This window comes from Camponotus floridanus, unplaced genomic scaffold (assembly GCF_003227725.1).
Source record: "Camponotus floridanus strain SB8 unplaced genomic scaffold, Cflo_v7.5 scaffold91, whole genome shotgun sequence".
Taxonomy (NCBI): Eukaryota; Metazoa; Arthropoda; class Insecta; order Hymenoptera; family Formicidae; genus Camponotus; species Camponotus floridanus.
The window spans coordinates 716,603-744,299 of NW_020229862.1; the positions used below are offsets into that span (position 1 = coordinate 716,603).

Sequence of the window (27,697 nt, forward strand, 5' to 3'; positions counted from 1 at the left end):
TATTTACATCTAGACAAAGAAATAATAGAAAATGTGATAAGATTATTGCATAGGCATTTTTTACATTCGTTGAAATTTAATAATATTTGAATGATGAATAAGCATAATCTTTAGACGTAATATAAATAATTAGAAGATATTAATATATATTGATTAAATTTTTGAGAAAAATCGCAATCTAAAATGCACATTTTTTAAATATTTTAGTAAAATAAAACGAAATAAAAGAGATCTTACATAATATATAAATGTTACACAAACTCTCTTCAGTTCTATAATTTTATTCTATAAAATAGCGCAATCCGAAAAATAATACATTGTATAATATTATGTTATACATATCTGGAAAATTTGGTACTATATGCATATATCAATCGCTCGATTAATTAATTTACAAAATTAGCGTTGTATGCAGAACACGCAGAGATCTACTGACCGAGTGACATCGATAGACGCCCAATTCACGGTTGTAGCATAGATTGTTACATGTATTCCAATTATTGCGAGTGCGACATGTATGCGAACAATAGGCACACATTACGAATTGTATGTAGATGTATATGGATGTATGGTCAGCATGGTAAATTGTTATAGTCAAACGTCATCTGCAATTCGTCACACATATTTTGTAAAGCCAGTGTGAAGTGCAATCTGTATTTGAGTTGCCAGTTTGTTATTCGCACTCAATTATAAATCGCAAAAATTATCGTTATTGACACGTAATATTTGTCGTTTAAAATTTAACACAAAAGGAATTTTAAATATGTTACAATTTAAGAAAATAATAATACTTTAATAAAATAAAATAAATATTTTTATCTATATAATGTATATTGATGTGAGAAAAAAAAAGAAACATACTCTTCATATTTCTTTTGAAATATCATATGTCATCTTTTGCACAATTAATCTTATATAATAGACATAACATATATATTTGGATTTATTATAGAATTTAACGTTATTATATCAAATTTTTATTATTTTTCTAATTTTTAATTATTTATTTTTAATTTCTATTTTTATTAATGATTGGAAGATACTTTGCCAAAAAATGACAACAATTTTATATAACAAAAACATTTGTTTGTTGATTATGTAGTCAACAACTCAGTGGCAAAAGCACAAAGGCTTTTTGAAACCTCTATAAAATTCTTTTCATATAGTGATATAATATTTATTATAAATAAATCATTTTATCGTAATAAAAATATAGGAGAATTAAATACGTTGACAAAAGATATGCCAATATAGTATGTATAAGAAAAAGAAACTTCTCAATAGAAAATAAAAGTAAAAATTTTAAAAGTACTATAAAATGGTAATATTATAAAATGTGAAAGCTAATATTAGGTGCTGATTATATAAACGAGAGAGAAACAGAGAATGCGTATATTAAAATATAAATATAATTTTTCTTTTGACAAATATAAAAATGATCAATTCTTTGTTTAATTTTTATAATTATATAATTAATAATAATATAATTATAATTTTTATATGATTTACATATTTAAGGTATGTATAAAACTGAAAAGTGCTAAATTTTCATCTTCATAATAATATATGCTGTACGTACGATCGTTATAAATATTTCATACATATGCAAAATGAAAGAAAAATGGGATGAAGGGCAAAAACTTGTCATATAAAAAGATTATGGTAAATACCACTGAACACGGTTACAAATTATCTAAAATTGGCTAGTATCTTTTTAACGAATAAAAACTGAGAATCTTCCTCGTTTTTCAGTGATTGACTAATGGACCCTTAAAATACTCTATTTTTTAACAATAAAAAACTTTTTTATTATTATTAACATTGATAGACGTTTCATAAATTTTAAAATGTAATTTAAAATTTATCACTTCGAATTTGACTATTATCATCGTATTAAAACTCGATTATTCATATATACAATCATATATATATTATACACATATATGTATATATATATTATCAATATATCATATTGTATATATTATTGTATATAATATATACAATATTATCGATTAATATATCATCAATATATATTATCAATTAATGTAATACTAAACAGCATTAATATAAATGTATTATTTCTACACATTTTACACATATGTATATTTCATTTGAGTTGGAACTACAGCTGGAACATGACAGGAAGGATCAATCACTAATCTTTCAAGTTTAATAAGCGCAAACTATGGACGCAATACGCTCTGAAACTTCCCCCATTTTTCGCTCTACTAGAAATCGTCTAAAAAAAAGGCCACTTCCACGCTCAGTCGGTTTCGCACCAGTTGCAAGCAGGTCAGTGCGAGAGATGAGGGTGATCTTTGTGCGGGCGGACGACCGGCGGCCGCAGGGGCAGCATCCGTGTGGAGCAGGTGGCGCTGACGCAGGGGCCGGAGATCGCGGCGGGCGGGCCGAGCCAGTCGGCTCCGCGCTTCACGCGTGTGCGCATCTCGCGTAGTGTCTCTGTCGCGCCGTCGCGTCTGGCGATTTCGAGAGAGCAGTCCTTCCTTTCCCTCCACCCGAGGGAGAAAGAGAGAGGGAGAGAGATTCGTACGAGTCGCTCGCGCGGTGTGATTTACCGGTCGGCGATTTATTATTAATAGGTAATTAAAATTACCGCGTGCGATTGATAATTTAGCGCGTTTCGTTTTTTTCTCGTTGACGACGCGCCGGCTGAAGACGATGAGGATAGCGAGGATGTGAGAGCGGCACACCTGGGGAGCGTCTCCGAGTCGGTACGATGGCGCGGAAATGGTAAATATACTGTCGTTTATCTTTATCTTTTCTAGGACCTTATCACGCATTCTTCCTTCGTTTTATTATTATTTATTTCGAGACTTCGCAAGACTGACATGCGTCCGTTGCGATGCCGGTTGTTACAGCCTCTCTCATTCGTTCAATCAAATCGCAGAAATTATATTCATATTCGATTACTTGCACTTCAACACAATCGGTTGTTACGTTTTATCATATGAATGTAAAACCAGATATGTTTCTTAGCTATGCGATGCCTACTCATTTGAATCTGATACATTCTAAGAGTGCAATCGTGGCTCTATGATTAATATAAAGATATAAGAAATAAGTAAAGATGGTTTTTTTTAGAGAAAGTAAATATATTATTCTAAAATCGAAACCATTAAAGAAGTTATATTTCTTATATACAAATTTGTCAGAGATATTATATGCAAGATTATTCTTTTTATTTCTCATTTGAATATATTTTATCTTTATAAAAGAAACAGATTAGAGAAAACAATTTGCCGTGAAATTTTAAACGATAAGTATTTGCATTGATAAAAATTAATAAGAATTAGAAATTAAATCATTAAACTGATAATTTAGTCATAACATGATATAAGATTATTTAAATAAGACTTGGAAATATTTCAGTGAGTTTCTTATACACATTTAGATATATATATACAATCATTAATCTTATTATAATATCTCCACCTTGTACATTAAAATGAATTATTCCCAAAATGATTTGCGTCAATATTTGCATCCATCTTACAATTGATATTAGACTTGGTCGTGTTGTTTGTTTTCAATCATATTATAGACAAGAACAATATTATAATTTAGGAAAAATAATTGAAATAATGAAATTATCTCGCATATTAAAAGTAATTAACTTAGATCATCAATATCACTTTCTAATATTTCACACATTACAGGCTTCTAATTTTATATAATAAGACTATCAAATGGAAATTTTATATAAGATTTATTTGAAATTAACCATTTATATATATATATATATATATATATATATATATATATATATATATGATTTTATCTATTTTGTGAAGTTTAGTATATACGAAAAAAGTGAGCCCTTGATTTTTAATCTCTAATTACTTAAAAATTACTAATTGAATTTAGATATTTTTGCTGGAGAAAATTATCGATTTTAAATTGCCTAAAAATTTTTTACTTTATTACACTTTCATTAACTATCACGTAATGTTGAGGTATGTTTTGATATAATATATTCCTAATATGTAATTATATATTATATCTAAAAATATATTAAAATTATATATTATATCTAAAAATCAAAAGATATTTCTAAATTTTTATATCATCGAAAATTCTTTTTTATCAAAAAAATTATGCATTAATAATAATAATAATAAAAGTATTAAATTTGTATATTTCAAACTTATATATTTGTATATTTCACTCCATTTTAGTTGCATCTCTTCAATTAATATAACAAATAACATAATCGAATGAATAAAATTGATGAATAAAATTATTCTCCAAAATCATTACGAATTTATTGTTATTTGATGGCTCTCTCAGCCTTGATATGACATTTAGTCACCATTCGATTCAATTTAAATAATTAATGATTTTTTAAAATCAAATATGTGCTTTTGTCAGATGCTTAATTGGTGAACATTCAAAATTCAGCTCGCGATTACACGAAACAAAGCTGCAATTCCATGCCCTTTTGTCGAAAATCCTTTCTACCCTTTGACCTTCACAGAGGTGTTATACTATATGCACATAACATACATAAGTATGTATAAGTATATATATTCGCACGCGACTTGCGGTGCGATGTCCTCGTTTTGCTGCGAAAGGCAGAATCCCGTGGTTTCGAATGCATTAACATCGCAGTGAGCTTGAAAAAGCGAGTGTCTCCACGTTTCCGCAGCTTGATAACTTAGTTTAAAACTGCAACTTCGTATAATAGTAACTTACAAAAGAGTCCAGAGGTCTCATACGATTCTATTGTACAACTTGTCCTGTCGACTTTCCACGAGTGTACGGTTGAATGCGATGAATGGAAAATCAAAAATCAATGTTAAATTTCTGTGATATTTGACCAGGCTTTTGTATTATCAACGAGAATTGCGATACATTATACGGTTTGGATAACAAACGGTTCTTCCATTTTAATTGTAATCAATAAAACACTATGAATTTATAAATTTTTATTTTATTTATAATTGTGCTGTGGATTTGATCTATAATGCGAATTAGATAATAGAAATTCATTTAGTGAATTTATTCGTTTATATATATATATATATATATATATATATATATATATTTATTTATTTAATATATAAAATTTATTAAATGAAAATTACGAAATTTCGTAAAATTTATTAAATGAAAATTTAATAAATTTTACGAAATTTTATTAAATGAAAATTTAATTAATTAATAATGTGTATATACATACACACACACACATACACATTTCACTTTTAAATTATAATTATTTTGAAGAATTGTAATAGCACTTATATTAATTTACTTTTATTATTTTCGATGTTTATGATATGAAAGATTAAATTTTTGAACTAGGAAATTCTAACATAATTTTATGAAATAATGCCGACAAATGCCATATTAATAAAATTTCTATTGCGCGTACGAGCGACTTAAATCTTCCAATTATATTCAGCATCCACGGAATTCAGGAGCTGAATGCTTAATGAGAAAGCGAGTGAATTCGGCGACGTTTATTTAAACTGAGAAACATACAAAATGCATGTAAATGCAATTTACTTGTTACATTTACAGGCAAATAGGTTTCAGCGAAAAAATTTCAAGCGATTAATATGTCGTTTCAAATCCTTCGCACTTAAAACCAATATCCGAAATACCCTGCAAATTTTTGCAATCAATCGGGCAGTCGATTTTGAAGAATAATAGTCGGTGCATCTGTCAAGCACATGGTAATAGTTTATGAAATATCCTTGTTGTCTTCCGGCAAACGGACTATTAATTTAAAGTTGGCTTTAATTCAAAACTAATCTCTCCGGGTTTTGCGAATAAATACCTGTATTCGAAATCTCTTCGTCATTTTGCGGGAAATATTATATTTGTCGTGGAACACAAGAGACGTCAACGAGTGAGAAATGCAAGTTTTTATGCGCAGTAAATCGCGGTTATATCGAAGCCAAGTTTCATTTCGAATCAAGCAGTATCGCTTATTTAATGAATTCAACCGCGAGTGGCAATAAATGTATGTAATTTCGAAAGTAATAGCAATAAGAATATATATTATTAAACGTAATATTTAGTCTGTGTCTTTACTATAGCTTGTTTTATTTTATTTCTTATAAAAATTTTATAATTGAGGTTTTACAGATTCACTTTTTTTTTTATTCGTTTCATATTGTGTTAATTTGCATTCTTTGGTGCTTTTCGTATATTTCATACATACAATCGTCTTGATGAATTGTGTACATTTAAAACGTATACAAGTGGCAACTGTCATCATCGTGAATGAAAGATTCTGCTCTTGCGATAGAAATCCTTTTTTACATATGCGCTTATAAAGCGTGTTTCAACAGGTTGTTGATTCAGCTGTCTATTTATCTCGATTGCGAATCATCGAAAGAAACAGAACACAAATCTCTTTCTAAATATTTCGTGATTTCGAAATAATTTGATTTCTAGCTTGGAAAATTAAAAAATAAACCTGCACTCACAAAAGATCCTAACTTTGCAAAAATTATTCCGATTTACTGCATAAAAAGTTATTTTGTTTCGGCAAATAAATGAATAATAGTATACTTTAATAATACATTCATGCAAAATTATAAACTTCTCGTTATTAAAATGAAGTAATTTGATTGTATTTAATTAGAAGCAAATATATAAAAAAGCAAATATATAAGAAGCAAAGATATAAAAAAGAGAGAGAGAAAGAAAGAGAAAGAATGCGTGCAAGAAAATGCAAAAGTAGGGATATTTTTATTTTTTTTCTGCAAAAATGTTTCATCGAAAGAATTAAAGCGCATAAGAAGATCCATCTATTTCTGCGATATTTTTGCAACGCTACTCGAAATAATAGTCAGCTTTCGATGTGAGATACGATGAAAAACATTGGACATTTACAAAAGCTGTACAATTCTGTACAGTATTATAGTATTTTACGAACACTGTATACGAAATAATCGTAGTATTAACGCATTTGAGCTATCCGGTACGAATAATCGGCAGTTAAATCCGTCGATAAAGATGGATATTCTGATAAACGAATTTATTTCGCATTTTTCTACAGTTTTTTTTTATGTTTTAGCTCGTAAATGTTTTCAACTAATTCAATTCAATAACAGTTCTTTATATCATTCACAGTATTAAGAGATTATTTTAATAAATTGCAAAGAGCAATTTTTTCAACATTTCGTTATCTTCAGAAATGTAGGATTAATATGAATAGAACATGCTGCAAGAAATTTTATTATGCGTAAATTAATTTTTTTGACATTTTTTACGATGATTCAAAACGAGAAAAGTAGAGAGTACAGAATCAACAACCTGTTGAAACATACTTTTCAGTACAAATATCCTTTCCATCAACCATTGTCAGAATCTAGATTTAATCGTGCACAGGCATTGTGAGAAATGTCTATTATAAATGTAGCGTTAAATTAGGCATATCGAATGTGTATCTAGGATTTTTAACTAGCATCCGGTGCGATGAAAATTTAAACTGTATAACGCGTAATCTAGGATTCTACCGGTTGGGATCAGTTTTACGTGACGTAGAAGTGAATGTGACTTTTACGGTCGTATGGCTCTATGAATATGCATCGTTTAATTATATTCTCTGCTCGACGCGTTTGTAAGCGATTGTCTTCTACAGGTAGACCGGAATTTCAAGCAGCTCCGCGTGTAAAAGCTCGATCGTTACTCACTCAAAATTCAAGGGCTCATATAAAGTATTTAGCGTTAAATATGATAATGAAACTTATTATTCCTACGTTTGTTTCTCGTATCTCGTCTACATTTCTCACGTACGAGTAAAATTCTCATGGATAATAGATATCGTTACGAAAATCCCCGGAGATCGAAATGAATTCCAAATCTAATCGCGATTTAATCATGTACTTTATATTATAAAAAAAAATTTACGAGTAGAACCAGTTTGCCACTGAATATGGGAACAGATGGACCGAAATGAATCCGCTTTTATACCGCGAATATCGAACACTGACTGCATCAGATTCTACATTCAACATTCCGTATTCAGGATTGCTTAACCGCGTTAAGAACAATGGGCCTCACGGCAGAAGCTTGCTGCCTTCATTAACGTGCTTCATTTGCAGCGATCGCGCGCCGCGCGGTTGATTTATTCAATAAAAGGGAAAACAAAACCCCTTTATATAGTTCATAAAACTGGCTGTTAGTCCCTTTTGACTTTATGTTCCTTAATCCTTTTTACGGTGCCTCTCCGACAGAGAACTTTCATCGCGCGACGAGAAGCCCTTCTTTTCCGATCCCTTTTCTTTCTCTTTCTTTGTCTCCTCTCTTCCTTTGTCTCCTCTCTTCCTTTATCTCGTTCTTTCCCTTCGCCCCATTTTCTTCACCCTTTCCGAGCTCCTCATCCTACCTTGCTCAAGGTCAACCAACGGAGGATGCGTTACCATGACGACGTACGAGCTCAGTGTGACGTGCCGCCCATTCCCATCCCTTTCCCATGTACCATGTACCATGCACGTGCCTATCCGTCGTGTCGCCGGTATGGTCCTCGTTGAAGACCGAGATATGATGTATAATTTTGACAATGCGTCGGCGAACATGTCGCCGCAAATGTCCGAAGGGCACAACGAAACGTGACGTAATTTTGACAATGCGTCAGCGAACACATCGAAGGGGCAAAGGGAATATAACGGTTCGGATAGAAGTTCGAGATTAAACTTGTCAAACTCGATATACGATGTACAGCCAATATTCCGACAGTCTCTTAATTACCAAAGACAATACAACGAGTGCGTATCGCATTTCTAGTACGCCAATATATAAATAAAATTGCATTTCTAGGGATGTGTGTGCGACGGTAAAAGCACATTGTGCACTCGAACGGTGAATTATATTATGCAAGAAAGTGCATCTGGTACTATTGTGTGGCTTTTGAAAAGAATCGTTTTATCGTTTCTCTTGGTAGCTGTCGCTAGAAATTTTTTATATATATTTCACAGAAATTATTATACATTTATTTGAAGAAATATTTTGCAATATATTTCGCAAAATAATATATCTAAAAATAATTATCCTTCGTAGCATAATAAAAATTCTACATTTGCATAAAATATCGTTTGAATTCTTAGATTGATGAAAGTCTTATCAAATATGATCATTAGTAGCCTCGTATATATTCGTATTCCGCACATACATGACGAATTCAATAATATACAATGAAAAAAAATTAACGAACTAACGGTTCCAAGTTTGATATAATTTGAAAGTTGATAAACTTCATCACAATAATAGATTTTATTTCCCGGTTATTTATGTCTTTACGTAAGAAGCTTCTCATGTTGAATCGAGATTATTATTTTGCGTATTATTGCCAGCAGTTTCATAACTTGTAGAATACGAGGTAACCGAGTTAGATGCATGCCATTGACATCGAGAGATGCCAACCGACCACCTGTAGAAACTATCATTAACGCCAACCTACTGTCGTCGCCAGCGGTCACAGTAACTTGCCTATCATGATACGTACGTGCATTAATGAGCTCATCACATGTAACTATTTTCACTTCTATCCTGCAGTTATGACAATAGTATTAGCCAAGATAATTGGAATATTATTTGATTAGTGTTATTTTACATTGAAACAATCTAAGAGAAATATTCTATCTATTCTACAATTTTCTAAAATATCATGAAGTTAAAAGTATTCTTTACATATGTGAAAATATATCTCTCCATATTTTATGTCGAATACATGTACATCTAATTTATTCTCTCAATCTCTGAAATTCAAAGTATAAATTTTTTTTATAATTTAGAAGACCGTACTAAATTCATAAAACTTTACAACAGTTAAGGAAAAAATTAAGGAGAAATTTAAAAGCGAAAGAGGAGTGATAATTGAATAATTAAATTAAATAATTTTTTCGTAAAGAATATATTTTAAATTTCTCGCATCTGAATCGTACACAATATTATAATTAGAGAAGATCGAGAAAATCAGAGGAATAATGAGATAGATGAGCACTGCTTGCCCGGTTTATGTTACAATCCTGGACCTCTCCAAAATTCGGGTAACATGAGAAGCTGAACACCGGGAAAAGTAGTAGCTTTAACGATTTATTTCGTGAAAATACGTATCGTATTCGCTTGATGCGAGTGTGAGTGTACGTGCAACGTGCCAGATGCATGTGCTGGTCGGTTGCATCCTTAAAATTTACGCGGACTCGTATAAATCGCGGAAAGGTCACGCTCTGGCGGTATAAAAAATTTAAGGAAACGCTGCGCCATGTATATTCATTTAACGGTTTTACACTGAAAGTGAGAATTCAGCGTTTGTGCGAAATGGGGAGGACCATGCGCGACATTACGCGAACGAACGCGAGAATAAACGCAACGGGAGAGGAAAACGTCGATCGATCGAACTGCGATATTTTCAATCCTGCGAATGCAGGATGAAGCGTCTCGTCGAGTTATTACCGCCGAGGAGAATTTTTGATTTCGCGCGAATGTTTCCGCATCTTCTTTTTACATTACATGTACGTCTCGTTCCTTGGAAAAGCGTCTTTGACGGCTTTTTAATCTCGCGCTTTTGTATCGCGGGACATTGGTTATTACGCTGCATATCGATTATGCGGGTTCGATTGACAGGCAATTGTCGACGTATTGTGCAAACCAGCACGGCATGATTATAGCCGCGAGGCAGCACAATGGATTCGCGGGATCGTTTGTGTTCCTTCAAAGCGGCATAAAGGACTGGTATTACATTTTTCTTAGAATTGTCTGCGATATATGTATATACACGCATACATACACGTATCTGCGAATTCAGGCAAAGAGATGGTGATATCCTCGTCTCTCTCCGACTACTATACATTCTGATTAACTGTCTATTGGCTCGCAGTAGTATATATCACTTACAGATCGGACGCGAGCTCACAGCTGCCTATCCTTCACGGAACCCTTCTTTCCTTGGTATATTTCTTTTGCTTGGAGTAGAGAACTCCATCGCGACTCTATCTCATCCTACATATACATCATAATTATATTGTTTCATTTAATTTTATTTTTGAATCATCTGTTGAATCAGATAATTATAAGAATTTAAAAAAGCTTAATTTTCTTATAAAACTGAAAACATTCAATATTATATATAAATGGGTTCTGTGAATTTCTTCCGCATTTATTTTCAGGATTAATTTATAATTGTAATTAATATATGTAATCTCTTTAATGAGAATATGATTTTGTCTCTCGCAAAAATTTATTATTAAACGTTTTGTTATTAAACTTGATATTTATTATTTCATATCGCACATGATTAGAAGATAATAATTATATTGCACGTTTGCAAATATTAATAAAATGTGCTCGAATTGCCGCCTCTCTTGTATTGTCAATTCAGAATGTCAACGATCATCAACGATTCTACTTCCGTCTGTCACGCCACGTTGAACACGTGCCATTTGATGCACGAGCTGTGTACGACAGGCATGTCTACGCTGATTGCCAAAATTTTCAGTCACTTACACATGTCTCTCGGTTGGCCAAGTCGAGGGCTAATGCAATGAATTTCTCTAAATAAAGCTGCTTGAAATAAATCTTGTGCGTTCGGCGATAGCATTACAAGGTAATTGCGTTAGTCCAAAGTCAATTGAATTTGTAACGATAATTTCCAATGATTTGACATTCTGCAGATTATTCACAATTTATCAATAAACTAATCAACAAACTAAATTAAAATAGTAAAGACAGCAATAAGTACATTAAATAATTAAATCATTAGATAATTAAATCGTAAGAGCGTTAAAATGTTAGAAAAAAAATATATTTTTTGTATGTATTATGTAGAATGAATTTACATCGTAGCTGCATAGAGTTAAAAAAAGAATAAGAAGAAACATATAATTGTACTGTGTATTTCCTGCAAAGTAGAAGTGCTATATCGTTTTAGAAGCGCGTTTGTTTCTGCTGATATTTTTGAATATCCGGGAACTAAATGGATGCTAAGATAGCTATATAAATAATTACAAAATTTTCAGGTCGACGCCCCCATGATTTTCTCGTTCTATGAAACCACATTTTTTATCGCATCGCCGCTTAAGATCATTGTGCGGTCCAATCGCCTGCTCAACGTATCGCGAAAGGGTAGATGTGTTATCAGTCGCAATTTATTTTCGCGAGGGGAGAAACGACGCGATACGAGGTGTACGAGATGCGTCTCTCGATTCACCTTAAAAGGTTTGCTTCCTCGGTGACGCGGAAAATTCGTCCGGAAAATACGTCCACATAGACGATTGCCTTTGCTTTCGATTACGATCTGCTTTTGCCGCGGTCGTGTACGAAAACGCACATCGAACATTTCGAGGATGCCGATATGGCTGCTGGAATTTAATACGTCTCGCATATATATCTACCGTCACGTCGATAATTTCATTCGTCATGGAACATGCCAGCCTTAAAGTATCGAACATACCGAGGGATTATTTAATGTTTTCGTTACGGTAATTATCGCTCAGCAATATGGGTATATAATTCCACTATAAATAGTACGTATTATGTAAGAAATTTTACATTGGCAAAAAAAATCAATAGTTAATTATTTCTTTCTCTCTCTTATTTATTTAAAAAAAAGTTTGTGTTTTTTGGCGAATTATTTCTGCTAAATTATAATATTTCTTCTAAATGATCTTGCTTGCGTCAACTCGATTAGACATTATAATACTAATCATTATACATATCAGTTTGCATTTTTTTTGTAAACTGAAGAAAAGGTAGCTCGGTCAAGGTAGCTTCATATATTGGTCCATTGTATATCTATCCATTTATTCCGCGCGATATTAATCGCTCATTAATTATTTCTCAGCGATGTACGATAGGACACGTACACGGATATTTTCCAGTTCTCGTTGTCGTGGATATCGCAAAAGCGACAGATGATATCGGCGATAATTTATCTTCAGAGGGGATAAAAAGCGATGCAGCTCCCTCCGAGATGTGCTGCGCTTTATGACTTTGAGGGAGAGAGCTGCCGGTGAAAAATTCCGCTTCCAACGGCGCGACGTGGCGCCTATACAGTGACAATAGCAAATCGGCCATTGAGCATTAACACCCCGCAGTCACGTCTCCTTCAGGATCAGACCTTGGCTTCGCGCATGGGTTCTTGAAATAACTTACCTCTTCCCCGTTGCCCGAGTTAAATTATTTGCGCGCGGAGCGCGTTCCAAGACACGGTCGAACATTAATTCGAACGAAGCGTGTCCGCTTCCCTCGTTTTGGTGCACTACGAGGGATTAGGCAATATCTCAGTCGAGAATTTGCAGCTTATTTCAACATTAATAGATATCATTCGAAGGAATAGCTTGCTTGAAAGATATTCCTCTCGTCGCCGAAACTTATATATGTTATTGCTTTCGTTTTTGACGCAGAAAAAGAGAGAGCGAGAGAGATATACAAACTTGAAATTTGCAAATTTCACATAATAATATATTAGGAATTATTATATTATTATATTATTATATTATTATATTATTATATTATAATTCTTGATTAATATATCGTTCGTTAATTTGAAACTGTGCTCTAGCTGCGTTAAAAAAGGTTTAACGTTATATCGCAAAGAAAATGATTGACACGCTTCTCCAGCTTCAGTACCAATAACATCAGCATTGCTGGTTCATTAGTTTGTTCATGGTCTTTTCTATTTTATTTACAACCTCGAGGCATTTAGTTTACGGCCACTGCGTTTTACAGAATTCATACTCCAACAGAATACGAGCCCTGATCATGTATCATCCAACATTAAATTTAAATCTACTAAAGTAACATCCATTTCGTTTTTCGCACAGGTATAATTCGATTTTTTAAGAAAATAAAATATTCACTCTGAGGATCATCTCTGAGGATTTTCCTATATCTCTAAATTTTATAAAATGTACATATCATATAGCTAAAATTTCTCTTGACGTAACAAAATTAATCTCGTTGGAACAATAATTGCATGTGAAAATGCAAATAAACGCTATGAACGATTAACGAAAGAAACATCAATATCCACGTTAATATATGTGACGTGATAATCATCACAAAAATAATCAGCTCGCGAATTGACCAGCTACGCTCCATCTCATGAAAATTAAAATCGAACTCGCACACGCGATGAGAGAATCAGATGTCAATCACATGGGATCTGTACGTCGTTTACGCGGCTTAAACTCACGTCAGATGTATCGGACTGACTCGCTGTTTGTTCGCGTTTGCAAAATGGCTATCGATCATTACGATATTATAGCGTAATAAATTTTAATAGGCAACATTGATAATGCGCCATCGATCGTCGATGCATTAACAATGTTATGCTTATGGATGATTCCGTTTCGCGCGGAAACACTCGCAATTATAGTTCGGTTATGGTTATAGTCTTTCGGTTTATAGAAGCGATGAATACTATCCAAGAGTTTTTTACTCTCTCGTCCTTCTGCAAACCGCCCCTTCAACTTTCCTAGCTTTTACTCGTCAATGTTCGCTCGAATTTGCCCTTTTACGCAGTTGCGTGGCAACAGGGTCAGGTAAAAATATTCCTGGTCTAATTTCTAGAGGAAACGCGACCAGGGAACCGAGCAAAGATGCGTTAGAGGATTAATCCTTTCGATTCTATACATTTGACATATCACTTCAAAAAAATTGAAAAATATTTCTAAACATAATTATACCGCGGGATGTCACTCTGGTGGAATTTTTATTCAAAATTTACTAGATATTTAATATAGAAACTCCAATGCTCTAACATTCCCTTTGCAAGGAAAACCAGGCTTCAAGTCCGTCAAATAAGCAATCTCGAAGATATCATCCGCATTCCATTCTTGAACATTGTGTACATTCGCTCCTCATCTCAAACACTCTTTCCATGAAGGCGAAACAGTTTTTCAAGACGCATCATTCTACGCATCGATCTACGCACAACCGCTTTATAAATAATCGCCAATAGGGTGCTCTCTGTTCGGGAACAGCATCGCACTTTAATCTTTTCCAGGTCAGCATTAGCATATAACAGGCGGGATTTGCTACGTTTTTTGCGCTTCTTATCGATGTGTCTAAATCAATTCGGATTTATCGATCATTAGAGCTGTGCGCATTATTATCTCGTTATTTGTTTCTTTATTAATTGTTGAGGCGCAATCGATTTAAGCGTTTGTGTTTTTATTGCTTAATTTACATTGATAATGGTAAAATCCGTGCATTAAAAGAATTATTTACCGTTTATATAATTACCAATATCTAATTAGTTAACAATATTATATGGTACATTTGCTCGCTCGTCTTGCTATTATTTAACGATTAAATAAACCGAATAATGCAATCATATCAAGTAATACCGACCTAATTCAGTCATTATCATATAGCATTCTCGATGTGATTGTACATTCTACTTCGTTTTTCACGCTACATATTTTATATAAATTGAGCTTCTCTTTTTTACATTTATAAATTTTTTACATAATAATAATGGCTCAATACTTTTACTTTATGATTTATTCGAATTAAATATATATTAATAAATTTCATGTCGACGATCTGAAATAACATAGAAAGAATTCGTAACTCAAGGATTCTAATTATTCTAGTATATGCGTAGGTTGCTAAAAGCCGTTTAAATAGCCGATAATGCGATTATGATAGTTTACGAAGATTATCTCGGACGCAAGTAATCTCATCGATAACTATATTAATCGTGTATCGCTCATATGCGATGCATATGATGCTTCATAGCACAAGATACTGTTAATTCTGCAATATTATCATCACAGTTGATAATGTTAAAAATTATTGTGATTGGAAAACATTTCAAAATTTTATATTCCTTTGACTGTTTTTAAACGTGACGTAAGTTTGAGCTTTCTTATTTATTTTTAATATTACGCAAGTTTAAAACAATAAAAATTAATTATACATGGAGATCAATTTATAATGGTGCATCAATTAATTATTTTTAACTCCGAGTTTTTCAATTAGTTCAATTAATCTCTGTCATTCATCGATTCTCTTTTAGATAGTTTTAGATGAAGATGAAAAATGGATAAAATTTAGCCGTAATTAAATATAATCACGGTTAAAGCTAATGGACGTTAGTAAAATTGCTTTACATTGACTCGAATAATAATTTATTTACGTGCATTTATGTGCATTATTTACATGCAAACTTATTTTGCACGAACTTTCGATTTTCTCAAGTATTCTGTCGACCACAAGAATAGTAGATAATAAATCCGAGTCGCAGCTCCAAGGAGAGCTTCATTAAGATGGAACGGCTTCAAAGGGACTTATCTTCCGGTTCTCGGAACGAATAAAGAGTCAAAGATTTCTCTCTTATCGGGACACTTTGGAGAGAGTACCGAGTGCTTTTTCTTCGTTTCCCCCGAGAAGCTTTGTCCTTCGACCGTATGTCTGAAATCTTTACGACAACGAATGCTATTCAAATATCTTTCACTCGCAGAGACTTTAGCGCGTGGGTGTCGAAGCGAACCTACGTGTCACCGTCGACTCAAATATCTCTCAACTTTGTCCACAATTCAAGCTAGTTGAGAAATTTCAACAAAACTGTCTCACACGGAAGTATCTTTTAGGTTGCAGAGGAAATGTAACTATGCCGTATTTAACATATCTTTTTCAGATTTTATTGTAAGAATAATTTGTATTTTTCGTGCACATTTTGCGTATCTAAATGACAGATAATCAAAGCTCAATACCAGGTGAAGATTTCTGTAGCATCTAATTGATATATTTATCGGATAATACAAAGATAAAGATAAGTCTATACATATACATGAAAATATAAAGCAAAAACAAAAAATGCTCTTTCATGAAAGACTTTGTAATTTTATTATAAACAGCATACACGTCGCGTTTACAGCTTGCGATTTTCCTTGACGCTGCTTATGATATTTAATTTAATCGACAGTCAATCATTAAGATTAAAACACGTTCTAATTACCGCCACACAATATCTCTTCTCAACGCATCAGAGTGATATGTCGTTTGATACATCGATATTTCTGAATAAGCTCCGTCTCTCCGTATTTAGTAACATTAAATGCGTGTTACGTCTTGACAATTACATTCGATATAATTAATCACTATAGAATAATTAATGTAATGGGTGATGCTATGCGTCAATTTGCCAGATTATCGGTAACTATACCGCTGCAAAGCTCATTAATAGGAATGATTAAATTCAGTATAATATAACACAAAACATTTACTACTAAATAATAGGTGACAATTCATTGCAATATATAATACATTTAAGCCAATCAATGCAGTTGCGCAATTGTTGCAAATGCACAAAGAGAAGAACAATAAAATGATCGCAAAGTTTTTAAAGTTTTTTATTTTAAAATTTATTAATGGATAAAACTAAGGTTCTGAGGTCATTTTTCTCTTCATAGCCCTTCATACTACTCTGTATGCAATAAAGTAAATTTCTATCATAGCAAAAGTAGCTTCATCAAACCAAAAACTCTTCGGCAAAAGGCGTATTTAAGCTGGTAATTTAAGCTGGTGTCGCACTATTGATCGGATTCACTGATGTTTGCGAGTACGTGAAAAGACTCGTGTTACAACCTGGATATCACTACATCTCTCTACTGGGAATCGAACATTCCCCGGAGGACTCGAAACTGGAAACGCGTTAGAGAATTTGCGGAAACACACGGTGCATCAATGATTAACATGTATGTGGCTCTCATTACGTTGAAGATGCCATAATGGCATACGCGGCATAGATTAAGCCTCGCCTGAGAAAAGTCCTCTGAGAGAAACTGCAGCATTTAAAATTGCACTGTAAATTAAATTAACTTTAAACAATTACAATATATTAAATTAAAAGTAATTAACAGTACTTGAAATAACATTTCAATTATTTTTGCTCCAATATTACAGTAGTTATCTACGAATAACTGCATATTTAATCATAAACTTACTTTCTCTGCTTAGTCGTATTTAAATAGTTGTATTTAAATTCATGCATATCAGAGTGAAAACTAACGTAAATTAATTAAATCAGTTTAGTCGAAAAGCGTTGTAATTATCATTAAAAGTCAAGCGTTGCGGAACACCCTTTACGGAAAGGAAGGATATTTAGTTGGGTAGAGTTAGCGCTAATCGATGTCATCAAACGGTTCTCCAAAGGAAGCGGATGCATATAAGAAGATTATCGTAAGCGATCAGGAAACGGAGGTAATCGAAGTGTAATGATATAATTCGATCGTATGAACAGGGCAGAGAAAGAGAGGCGTTGCCGAGAGATATGGGCGATGAAACTACTGCTGCTTGTAAAAGGATCGCGGCCGACTATACGGGAGCTTGGAGGCCTACGGTAGGTTGGGTCGCTTTAACGAGATCCCGACGTCGGCTAACGAGACTTCCATGGGGATTTAGATAGCGCGTATAACTAGGTATATAGCCGCGGTAATGACGCGAATCGGTGTCACGTTTGGTATCGTTTCTGCTCGGGCTCGCTTTAGAATTTCGAGCCAGAGCATTAGAATTTCGAGCGATGTTTCGATGCAAGGAGGATGCTCGCGGATGAAGGTTCGTTCTTTTCATTTGCAGTTTCATCCAGAAATAAAGTATGCGCACGCGAATCAGATCGTGCAGAAACTTTACGAAAATTTTATGAAAATATAAGTATGTTTGGAGAAAATACATGTATATATATATATATTTATATGTGTCTGTGTGTATGTGTGTTATATATGTATACGTGCGTGTGCGGAAGGAAAATATTTTTGTACATGAAGAATAAAATTGCATAGCATAAGCTCTCGAAACATTTTTCTTTCACAGACGTTTTATTAGCTTAACGCTTCATGGTAACGTTTCTTTAAAAAATATTGTTGCAAATAATTACGCGTGATTTATATTTGATAAAAATATTGCTTTCAAAATATTGAACAATCATTACAGTTGCACAAAACACACGTTTTAAATTCATACTGTTAAATTAATTAATATTTTATAAATTATTATGTAAATATTATTTATCTTTTAAATTTGATTCTTTCACAATCTCGTGTAGCCTCATTATGCATACTTCACGCATATTTCCATTGACATTATTGATAAAAAGTATTATCGATAAAAAGTTTCATTTTTTCAAGTGCTTTAATCTTTACAATGAGCAAAAAATCATTAGTTTGCTACTAAATGTATTTAAGTTGCCAATTTAGTTGCCAATCTTTAGTTTAAATTTTTAAGTACTTGATAACAACGTATTTGACTTAAATACTTAAATATTTCAATTAAAGAAATCGTCAACTCCTAAATGCATTTAGTTAAGTTAACGATTTTCTCAGTATATAAATATTGAAACACAATACTTTACAAACGTTTGGTATATGTTTTGAAAAGAATATATATATGTGTGTATATGTGTGTGTGTATATTTTCGCCAAAATACATCGAACTACCTAGTTCTTTATTTCTATTGTGTCATTTTATAAGAGAACCGCTTTAAAAAAGCACACGACTTTACGACTTTTACGAAAGGCAAAATGCAGAACGTTATTCACACATTGCGCTATATTTTCCGTAAGTTATAGGCCATAACGAGTTTTTATTTTTCTTGAATTTCGCGTTGCGGACATCATGGATAGGCATTATAAAAGATTCGTAATTCATACTAGGCTTACACTAGATTCGCATTTATCTTACTTTTCTTCCATTTCTGCCAAATGTTGTTCAGTGCTGCGATATCTTAGTTCATAACTCCTTAGAGTCCGTCCACGATCTCGTTCACGACATCCCAGATGGATCTTTGGGCGCCGCCCAGATCTCCATAATGTACGCATAAATCTGCATATCGTTGCGTTATTCCACCGCCATACATATTTTGTAATTTGAATTAATAGAGTGAGGAACGCATAATATTCTAATTAAACATTAATATAATAATCTTGGAATAAGAGATCAAACATTTTGGAATTATAGATTAATTTCGATTTATCAAGTTAAATAATGTTCTCGATAATTGCTTGGAAGTGCAACAGTTTTATAAATTTATAAATTTACATGTATTTTATAAATTTATAAATTTACATGTAAATTAATTCTGTCTTTATATTTTAATTAATGTTTCAAGACAGTTACGTTAATCAAATAAATTACAATTTATCTTCTGAATAAAATTTTTCAATTTTTTTTCAATTTTTTTTCTCTTTTTACTTATAATCATCTACTCATTATTATTTTTAAATAAAAAACATCATAGATAACTACTTTGTAAGTCGAAAAATCAATGTTTTAAAAAGCTTCCATAAAGGAGAAGAGACCAATAGAGAGATCTTCAACAGAAAAATCCGAATGGACGAAATAAAATCGCAGAATTCATTATCAGAGCTTGGTTGTAAGTTCGACTTAACTCAATGAAATCTTCAATAGATAACGCGAAACGACGTTACATGGAAATTTAGATGCCTCATATAATTAGTAGCGTGTTAATGACATAACTTATCCTTACCTAACGTATCGCGTAATATTAGTTTAATATTATCGTGTCCAATATTACATTCAGAAATTTTTTGTTGTTCTCTTAAAAGATGCAAATGTAAGAATGATATATATAATTTTTATAGAAAAATCAAAAGATAAGTAACATATAATTTACGGACATCTCGGAAATTGAAAGAAACATCTAGCAAATAGATCTATCTCATTGGGTAGATTTTTGATTAAAATAAAAACAAAAAAGTCGTTTCTCGCGAGAAAAAACGGTGCAACAATTCATGAAAATTCTTCGAGAGTTTATAAGACTTTGCGAAGCACGTCAGCTTTCTTTTAAGTGAACTTCTTGGAGCGTACGCGAAATGCGAAATGCTGCTAAAGGCGCCGCATAATTATACGGAATATATACGGAACTTGCCACGATATGATGACGTACATTTTGCTCGCTATGTTATATATATATATATATATATATATATATATATATATATAGACATATTTTTCGTAATTCCTATTCGATTAATCAATAAAAATTTAATCTTTATTTTTTTGAGAAATAATGCGAACAAATAATGCAAGTTTTCGCGTGGAATAAAATGCATCACATGATTTTAATGAATGCTGAAAGCCAATTGAATATGAAGAAAAAATACAAGAAGTAATTTTCTTAATAAAAAATATTAATTGGTGAAAAAAAACCAATAAGAAAAAATCAGAAGTGTACCAAAAGTATATAAACAAAGTGAATATATAAAAAATTTAATTTAAATTTCATCATTCAAATTTTTGGTCTCTGCAAACTTAGTATGTATCTCATTTTTAAAATTTCCATGTAATTAGTAGAATTCTCTCTCTAAAGTTATATTAATACGTTTTATAAAAACGCCTGGCGATTAAAATGAAAAAAAGATCTTATTAGAGCGCTGTCTAGAATTCTTAAAAACATGCCAAATTTTTGAAAAGAGTTTTCACACAACACACTCATCTTAAGATATATATATTTCTAAATTTTTTTCGAAAATATTTTTAATACGAGAAACAGTATCATTAAAAATAAAACCAATTTCAATTAAAATTTGGAATACACGCTAACAACATTGATGTAAAGTTATGAGTATGAATAAGCGAGCAATGCTTAATCGAAATGACTATGATGCTATCACTGAAAAACGTCAACAAGGAAGGAAGTCAACAATCAGTTGCGAAAGTCGAGCAATTCGTGAAAAAGTGATGTGTACGTTTTCTTCTTTGTGAGCGGGACAATGTCGAATGTTAATTACAGACAAACAAGTGAGATAGAGAAAAATCAGAGATTAATTAAGTGAGATGCAAATAGAGGACGAGAAAGAAACGGCGAAGAAAAAAACAAAGGAAGTAATTGGCGGAACGGAAGTTCATGGTGCTCCTTATTCGGACAGCAAACTTCCGTGTTATATAATGATAACGAGTTCCATTGCGCTCATCCTTTATCCTTTTGTATGAATTTTTCTCCTCTCCTTTTGCTTCTTCCGCTCCCATTTCGGTGGTTTTTCATATCGCAAAGCCATGATGTGTGTATTCTGTTGAAATTGTGAACTCGTTTCCGATAAAGCGGAAGTCGAATATTTTACATAAATCCATCGATTGCACATCGATATGCAGCAAATCCGTTCGAATACAAATTGTGTGGAAAAATTTTACAGCTTTTCAAAAATTGGTTTGTTAATTATTTATTGCGAGAGAAGAGTATTGTATAATTAATATTTATGTACACATTTTCTGTATGTACACATTTTCTGTAGTAAATGTTTCTTTAAATTTTTAAGAGATTTGATTAATATATGAGTATATATTTTTTGATTTAAAGATGCTAATATGGTTTCATTGAGATGCCATTTTTTTAAGTATTAATTTTACAAGTCACTATCATAACAATTTTTGAAAATTCAGTATTCAATAAAATTAATGAAAAATAATAAAGATAAAAAAAGTGTCGGAGAAGTTTATATCTTATGAAAAAGAATTTAATAAATGAGAATCTCAAACAGAAGAAATATAAGATTCATCGAATCAATCTCTCGAGCGCAGTCAACCTCTACATTGAAATCGCAAACCGGTAATATTATCTAATTATATGCAAGTATACATGATGAATGTGCAAATAAAATATCATCCGCGAAACATGAAGCGCACAAAATGGTATACTGCCGCGTTTAGGCAGATTTACGCGGCGTTTACGCACCAATGTGCGTGATGTCACCGCAACACATAAATGCATCCTCACTGACATTTGCATAAATTCGCGGAGTGCATTAAATCACGGGTGCGCTATGTCACGTGCAAATTGTCGCTCAGACGCACTTTATAATACGCGTTTGTAACATTTTCGGCTTGCTTATACTTACTCTGCGCACGTAAAATCTCAACAAAACTCAAATCACGTTGTCCCATAAATCGCAAAATCTATACATCGCGCTCTATTTACAGGTATAACAGAAAGATCATCCATAAATCCATGCGATTCTTTAATCGCCATGCGCCGCGCAATTTCGATTTCGCGCGACGCGAAGCGCATTTATAAACTGCACCCGTGCCAACATAATTATGGCTCACGCGAATCCGCACGTAAGAATTTCACGCGAGACGCAAAACAATCCGTAGCTTCGCGGGCGAATAAATAATCGCCGCAATAACGTGACGGCGGCGGTCCGCAGTTTTAACGACTGATCGTAGGCGGCACTCGGAACGCGAGTCAGATTATATTCGCTCGGGATGACGATGTAATTTATTACGTAAAGCGAACGGTATACACACAATATGTCACAGTGTGTGTAGAGGTATTACGAGCGCAAAATTTGCCTAACTCGGACCGTATACATTTCTGTAACTCGCGCGAGGCAGAGCTTTATCACATTGCGCGCGTATTCATGATAACTTAACAATTAAGTGAGAGATGCATAGATAATATTGTAGAACAAGGTATTGTCCTCCAAGCTTCACACTTGGAATTTAAAATAATATTTATCTTTATATGAAAATGTAAGATTACTTCGGTGTAAATATGTATTTGTGGCCGATAGATTCAATATTTTACTACTTGGATTACTATTAAATCATTGACTGTTGCATTAAAAAAAGGAATAGGAGGAGAATTGTTAAATACTGTTAGAAAAATAAATTAATATACTTCTTATGTACATATCATTTCTGTTACTTTCATAGTAACTTTACATAGTAACTGTACATTTTACAATCTTTTTTAACAATGGAAAAAATACAGGATATTTGAATAATAATTAATCCTTATAACAATAACACAATGATAAGAATTTCGCTATCGCTATCATTTTTTCCCTTGCGTTCAATAATCAACGTTATTGAAAAGAACAAGATATATTACTTTATGCAACACATACGTAGTTCAGACAATTGCGACATTACAAAGTACATAACTGTTCGTAACGCAGGCGCATCCTCGTTTCTAAAAACGGCCGTTTATCGAGGGAATTTATGGCTAAGCTTTCAAATCGAGTTCGTAAAATCCTCGTGAATGCATCCCGGCCAAGCTGGTTGTGTATACATGTACCGTTGGTGTTCGCATAAATTCGCTTGTACATGTGTGAGTTGCCGCACGAGGCGATGGTACGTGTTGTAAGTCGTCCTTGTCATCGTCATTAACCACGAAGATGCACAAACTCGCGTGTTTTCGCATGCAAGCGCTTTCACATAGTAGCCATAATATCACACATTCGCTCACTTGTGTATTTTGGAGGATCACGCAATAATATACTACATAAGAAACGACACAGTTGTCGTAACGATGCAGTTTTTACGACAATTCACAAAGTAGTAATTGCATGCTACGGGACATATATATTGTCAGCAAGAGGGAATTTATTTTTGACAAAATATCCCTCTACTTTTGCTGAAAATTATTTTTCTCTTTACGTACAACAATGTTGTTTTTTTTGTGTATAATGAAAGCTATTCTGGGCCTGGTAATTGAGTCATTTTAATTTTGTATTCTGCGAATGTTTGCTTTGAATTGATAACAAAATGACAAATATAACAAGATAAAATATTTTTATTTTTTCTATTGAATAATGCATTCTGTCTTTTATAAATCTTTTAAACTTGAATAATGAAATTGTGACATTTTAAATTCAAAAGATCGTTTTTATCTTTAATGAACTGAATGCTTGAGCTGGACTGGCTAACAGTTTAAGATTCTGTCTCGTTGTACAAGTTTCTGAAAAGGAACTTAAGGTACTTTTTATTCTCAGTATCGCCGAATCTTATAAATGTTTAGACAATTCGAATTTGTATCTGCAAATTGTTCGTGCACGAGACGAAACCGCATGCGGAACCGCATTGTGTTCTTAGCATATGTCGACCAACCAGAGCTTAGTACGTGAAATTAAATTACCTATGTGTAACCTCGTCAAACAATTTGGACGAGAAGCCAAATTAGTTCCTTTGAACTTTAACAAAGTGTTACGCGCCAAAGGAAAATTATTATCGTTGCGGCGAGTATTGTATCTCGGGGAAAAAATATAAAAAAGAAATTCGTGATATTGAAAAATATATAAATATAAAAAAAAGTTAATATATATAATAATATATTCTATATCACTAAAAATTTTCTCATTGAAACATTCTTATTGTCAATTAAAGATAATTTCTGGTAGTATTTTAACGCGCTCATCAATTAATTAGTTGTTTATTAGTTGATTAGTTGAAATAATATGGATTCGCTTTCAAAAGAAAATTATTACCAATACTTTAGCATCTTTCTTCCGAAGTGTGAGATTGATACTGTCGATTGAGGTACGAGTGATGGTACGATTGAGGTACGAGTGATTCTCATCCGAGAGTTTTCGATTCAAAAGATCGAAGATACTCTTATCCATGTTAGAACAATTTCAGTTTCTAGATATGCAATTATGATAAAATTAAACGATGCGAATTTCACAGACAAAGACTTTCTTTCGCTTTTTATATGGATTTAGATGGAGATCGAATTTTTTTAAGCTCTTATATCACAAATAGCTTAACTCGAATACCACAAATTAGCTTTTCTCTTGTCTTTTCCTTTCACACTATCATCTCACTAGTGAACACATCGTTCCTTAAAAAAGTACCGAGTGCGAACGGAAACATGCCGAGAAAGGAAGAAAAGAAAATCAAGGATCCTTTTGCTCCGGTTCTCTAACGGCGAGAAAAAGTCGGACATGAGAGCGGAAAAGTTTTCTCGTCATGATACATTTACTCAGTGCGCGTGCGTTCAATACATACATACACACTACATATATTTACACATATACATATGTATGCAAACATAAGTATAGCTTCCTTTTCGGTATTACTGTCCCACAGAGAGCCTTTGCTGCCTTCCTCTAGAAAAAAACTCTGATTTCAAACAAGACGAACCTTTTAAATTTGTTTCGTCGTCTGTTTTTCCCTTCTTCCTCTTTATGTCACCTATGATTTTACGCTTTTGTTCAAAGATTATTATTACAAATCACGCGTAGCACTCTCATGGACAACCTTCCTTGGAGAGTTCCTTGGAAAGTCTTGGAAAGAGTCTCAAGAGAGTATTTCGATTCGCATGGAAAACGATATAACGTCGATTTGAATTTGAATGCATGATTGTCAAAATAATATCGCGATTTGTGTGAGTAAGAGACAATATTATATGAGTGAGATACGTATTGATATTGCGATCAAATGTCAACATCGATTGCTGCGCAATTCAGGCTGTGGATATTTTACAATTTTTTATATTCTTCGGCGATATTACTTCGATTTCGAATACCGCGTTTCGGATTTTATGATGTTGAAATTACATCTCGATTCTTATTCATGTTGACATTCGAGCGGCAGCTTAGTAGCGTATTTCCCTCGTTATATCTACTGCTATAATATTTTATTGTCAGCTATTTCTAGAATTTCTTTGGCAGAGATAATTTATACATAATCTATAAGAGTTTCTCAATATTTATCAAATTCATAATTAGAGAACAGTTTGGAATTTCGAAATATATTAAGATATAACACATGTAAAAAATGATAAATTTATGTTACTATTTTTGATCCGTAAATATTAAAGAACAAATTCAAAATAAAATAATGTTAATATGAAATACACTGATTCTTCTATAGCTCTTTAAATAATCTTCAATTTTAAATTTATTTTGAGGCTTTTTTGATTCTATTTTTTTTTAATAAAAGAGTAATTAACTTTCTGATGCTTGCTCCATCGAATTAGTGCGATTAGAACGGAAAGATTAGACACTATTAAAAATGAGAGATAAATTTCCACTTCTAATTGTGGAATTTCCAATAATTTTGTATCGATTAATACCCGCTGCCAGCATTAAGGTGTCAGAAAATTATACGAACCTGTCAAGTACGTGGCTATATTACCTCGTTAAATCTACCTTCGACCTTTTCTTGGCAAAAAGTGCATCGTCCGCGATGGTCTTAAAACGCTTTACGGAGCTCGTAAATTTTCTCTTGCTGATTCATCTGTTCGATCCCGCGGACTACCAATGGCTTCCGCCAAACGATGAACGCAGGATCGCGATTTCGTTAGGTGGCTTGTAATTTATCGTTCTTATTATAGGAAATCCGGTTTTCTATCATTGTGTGAGAGAAGTCTCTTACCTCGCTTTAATCGCAATTGTAATTTTGCCAGTTTTCGCACTATTGTTTTCAGAATTTCTGAAAGTATGACGTTTCTTTTATTTGAATAAAGTAATATTCATATTTCTATTTTCAGATGCTTCAAATTTTTTTCATTAATCTTAATAATTACGCGTTTAATAAATAGTTTGATTCATAAATTTTCAAATAATTTAAAAACTTTTAAATCTTTTGTTTTTAACTCCTAAGAAAGCTCAAACGCGAGATTTCTTTCTCGCTATTATCATTCTGTCACGATGAGAAAAATATTGGTTGGTGGATGATGATCACATTTACCGAATCGATTTAGCACGAGGTGTTTCCTATATCGCTTTCCTCTTTCGTCTCTCGCATCGACCGCAATACGTGGATATTAAATTGAAATTACCGATATTAGTGGAATAAAGTTTCGTCGCGCGCAAGTTTCCGAATAAAAGTAATTTCCATCTTGATGGGTCGGTAAACTTTAAAATAGCGGAACGCGAAGATGAAGAGATAGAAATAGAATCCTTCCTTTATCCTTATGGCAAGAAATCGTTTACTACTTATAAAGCGAACGCAGTCGGTTGCAAAGTAAGAAGTT

General features: G+C 32.8%; 1 protein-coding gene across 3 annotated transcripts in view; it reads left to right on the forward strand.

Moving 5' to 3' along the window:
* Positions 1-2,403: 2,403 nt before the first annotated feature.
* LOC105257070 (diacylglycerol kinase 1) overlaps positions 2,404-27,697 on the forward strand; it is an 83,184-nt gene continuing 57,890 nt past the window's right edge. For 2 of the 3 annotated variants that reach the window (XM_025414917.1, XM_011267433.3), the window contains exon 1: positions 2,404-2,751. The gene's annotated coding sequence lies outside the window, so the exon portion shown is untranslated. The remainder of the gene's footprint in view (positions 2,752-27,697) is intronic. The other variant, XM_011267432.3, reaches the window with a different exon arrangement.